Raw genomic sequence first — 4,411 nt, forward strand, 5'->3', positions numbered from 1 at the left:
AAGTTGAACATAAAACAAAAGACAATGTGTAAAAATGATATGGAACCATCACACGTTTCCTGCATCACTGCCCGTGTCCCTCTCCTGCTGTGTTCTAAATCTGTAAATGATAGAACACATCACATCTCAGACAACGAAACCCAGCACGAACAGCATCTCAATCCAGGACTGATATTGTCAGCTGAAGGGAAATTGCAGTTTGATTCAGCTGACATTTAACTATCAAGTAATTAATAATCATTACAATCCTCTGGTGCATCGTTATTATCGAAGAATGATTTATTTTATTTAGACACAAACATTTGTCAAGAAATCAACATCCTGTCATTAACTGATGTTACAGAATCAGCATAAAATTCCCAGAGAAACCGGGGAATGTCCGTACTCTTTGCTCAATGTTTCTTTCACACTCGAATTCCACGATAACGGTGGAATATCCTTAACAATAGTCAAAGCAACTTCTACATTCAGCAAAATGAGCCAGTCTTTGTAGATCTGGGCAGTGGACGAGGAACGTTTATTTCTTTAAAAGGAGCCTCCTTTGCTCCATGTTTATTTCCACAAGGCTGTTGGTTTTTTGGCAAATCCTGTCTCCTCCATAATTCATCAGACGGAAACCGCCCCGATTCTCATCTGCGACCCGCCTTCTTTTTTGACCTTTTATCCAATGCAGCCAAGTCCAGGGAGGCGTAGACAGGTCCGCCTTGGGTCTGGGAGACATATTAAACATTAACACCCGAAAGCAGTAAAAAGACAGGTCGTATTACCCACTTCCGCAACCGCGTTTCATAGAGTCACAGAATGAAGCAGCGCAGAAGGAGGACATTCGGCCCATTTCGTCTGTGCCAGATCTTTGAAAAAGCAATGCAATTAATGCCAATGTAGCCTTCTCTGTCCCCATATCGCTGCCAGTATTAACCATTTGACTGTTTTTTTGTAGTTCTTTCTTGAAAGTTATGATTGAATCTGCTTCCAATGCCCTCTATATCAGTTTGAGGATATCTTTGCTTCATTTGTCTGAATTAATGCTTTGTAACAGCGAAGCAGGTTTGGGAAAGCAACCGGAAATCACCAAAGTTTAATCAGAAAATTGGGTTGATGAGGCTATCAATTTAATTGGATTGTATTGCTGCTAATCAGCCAATCCGGTTCCCATGTTTCGCGATGCGCCATCCACACGATTGAATAGAGCCAACAGCATGAATCACATTTAGAGGATTCACTCACACCCACAATCACAATTAAAAGACTTGCGTTTATATTGCGCCTGTCACGAATTAAAGAAGACTCAGAACATTTTACAGTCACATATTTGAAGTGTGGTCTCTGTCCTCAATGCAACGGGGCAGCCAGTCTGCGCACAGTAAGATCCCATAAACAGCAATGTAATAATGACCCAGGTTTTTTTTTATGATGTTGGTTGAGAGATATAACATGAAATGGGCCACCAGAAAGAGCCGCTCCCCAACAATCCAAGCATTACCCGTCTTGCAATAGCGGCAGTGTCATCTTTTATATTATCCTGAGAGGGTAGACAGTGCCTCGCTTTAACGTTTAATTTGAAAACGGCACCTCTTACAGTGCAGCAGATGCTCTGGTGGTTCAGGATAGATTTTCTGCTCACGTCTCTGGATACACACACACACAGACACACACAAAACACACACACAGGCACACAAAAACACGCACACAAACACACACACACACACATACACGCAAAACACACACACAAACACACATACAGACACACACACACACGCACAAGTATACGCACACATACACAGACACACGCAGACACACACAATACACACACACAAACACACAATCACGCAGACACACACAGACACAAAGCACACACAAATACCCACAAGCACACAGACACGCAGACACAAACACTCACGTACAAACACATTCACAGACACAGACATACAGGCAAACAAAACACGCACACAAACACCCACACATACACAGACACGCATACACAAACACGCACACGTACACGCACAGACACACACACACACAGATACACGCAGAAACAGACACCCGCACACGCACACACATACACACACACTCTTTCTGCCCGAACTGATTCCATCTTTGTCCACTTACAATGGAAATTCATTTTTATTTATCTATAAATCTCCCCTGAGTTTGGCATTATCTTCATTGTAATTCGATTGGCTAATGCAGCTACTTAGTTGGTTGGGTCGGGGAGCAGAAATTTGCGAAATCAGGGAGGGGGATTGGACTCACTGTAGAGGGAAATGCAAATAGCAGAAAGTTAAACGTTTAGCTGCTGTTAATCCGCAGTGAAGTCTGGTGGAACATTACTCTATCCTTTGTATTAAGAGATGGGGTGCGGGTCTGGGGGATATGTTCTGATTCCACGTCGAGGGACGTGCGGGATCGGCAGAAATTTAGATGCTCTGTGACCTGGTTTCCATTAACCGCGTGAAATATCCATCATGGAATTCCTTGCAGCTTATCCCCAAAAAACAAGTGTTTGTATATTATTACAACAGTTCGAAAACCTTACCGTTATTGCATCCTGACATGCCCGTTTAGCCTCTGTTTGACGGTGGTCGCCTGTGTTTTTAATGGTTAAAATAAGAATTGAAATGTTACCCCAGTCTGGCTAATCCATAATTAATTACAGACACACCGTGCGTAAATGATCCACCAATTTTGCAATTGCCCCAATACCTCATTGGGCCCCAGATGCCCACGGACCCCCAATCCGTTGAAGTTCCTCCAATACGTGAAAAGTCCCTCAATAATTCAGTGGAGCGGTTTAACCCCGGTGCCAATCATCTCTTGTCCATCTGCTCTAGTACTGCCACAATTCGGAACCAGTAATTGGCATTTTTTATGGGGCCCACAGGCAGCAGAGCGATTGGAGAACATTTTGATGGCAGGGAATGGTCTTAAGCATTTTTCCAATTCCAGCCACTTGACTTTTAATCCTTGCCAACATTTCAATGCCACTTACCCTTTTGTCGCTCATTCTGCCCCTCTCTTTGCCTTCTCTCTCTCAACCTAAAATTGGATGCAAACAAAAAGGTCAAACACGTGTTATGTCTTAGGTACCATAAATAGCCGAGAAGAAATTTGTAGCGCTGCCTTAGAATCAATCCTAAAAGATCATGGAAAATGTCAGCATATGTCATTGGAATCGGAGTTGGGGTTGAACTGGTCTAGACGCAATGTTAAAGAAAGGGATGGTGTTCGGGTTGAGCTTCTGAAATGGTTCAGTTACTCACTTTTCATTGTGGGGTCTCTTGTCTCGTTCTTCTGAAAGCATAAAATGCAATTAGTAATTTTAAACGACAAGAAGGGAATCAGATAAGGGAAACAATTATTCAAATGTCCCCGATATATATTAATCCTCACATGATCTGCCGCTTTTATGAATCCAAATGGAAATCAGGACCCAGAGTAGAGTCAGTATCACCAGGGCAGTTATGATAACAGGAAGGATCAGATTGCACCATCCTACAGAGACAAAATACTAAGAAGCTGCTGCTCGGTCAAATCATCCTTTTCTGGGATTATCTGAAGGGAAAAGTGACCCAAATGGAAGCCCAGAAACAGTCCATTCGGACGATTGTGCTAGTGCAGTCCCTTTGAACGAGTTGTCTAATTTGTCCTATTCTCTCTGCTCTTCTGCCCAAAAGACCTGAAAATGTTTCCCCTCTAAGTATTTATCCGATTCTCCCCTTTTGAAAGTTCCTATTGATACTGCTTCCACCGCCGTTTCAGGCATCGCCTTCCAGATCACAAAAACTCGCTGCGCTTAAACAAATTCTCCTAATCGCCCTCTCTGGTCCTTTTACCGATTGTCTTCACCGTCTCCCACTGGTTACCGGCCCCCCTGCCAGTGGACGCAGTTTCTCCTTATTTAATCTATCGAAACCCCTCATAATTTTAGGCGCCTCGATTAAATATCCCCTCAACCTATTCTGATCTAAGGAGAACAACACGAGGTTCTACAGTTTCTCCACATTAACTGAAGTCCATCATCGCTGGTCCCATTCTATTCAAAATTCTTTATACCCTCTGAAAAAAATGTTTGGAAGTAGGTTCAACAATAATTTTCAGAAGGAAACTCCTATATGACTTGAAGAGGAAAATGTAAAAGTGGTATCGGGAAACTGATTTCAAAGTCGAATAAAAGCCTTCATTGCTGAAATCACCTTCTCACCTGTCCATGTCTCTGCTGCTTTGGAGAACGACGCGCTCTTTCTCCAATATTTGCCTGGAGACCCCAGTTGAACAATACAAGAACAGAGACCGCCGCTTCTCCAGGTTTCCCTGGAAACTATGACGTGACATTTGATGCTATAGGTCCCGTCCGCCTCCAATGTACCGGGATCGCTCTGTCCCTCGGTGACCAGGCCGGAAATATTCCAGA

General features: G+C 43.2%; 1 long non-coding RNA gene across 1 annotated transcript; it reads right to left on the bottom strand.

Moving 5' to 3' along the window:
- Nucleotides 1-626: 626 nt before the first annotated feature.
- LOC144672217 (uncharacterized) lies at nucleotides 627-3,293 on the bottom strand. The gene is made up of 4 exons (XR_013574081.1): nucleotides 3,261-3,293; nucleotides 2,990-3,036; nucleotides 2,537-2,586; nucleotides 627-710 (listed from the first exon to the last, which is right to left on the bottom strand). It is a non-coding gene; the product is annotated as an uncharacterized LOC144672217 (long non-coding RNA).
- Nucleotides 3,294-4,411: the final 1,118 nt, after the last annotated feature.

Source organism: Cetorhinus maximus, chromosome 36, assembly GCF_964194155.1.
Source record: "Cetorhinus maximus chromosome 36, sCetMax3.hap1.1, whole genome shotgun sequence".
Lineage (NCBI taxonomy): Eukaryota > Metazoa > Chordata > Chondrichthyes > Lamniformes > Cetorhinidae > Cetorhinus > Cetorhinus maximus.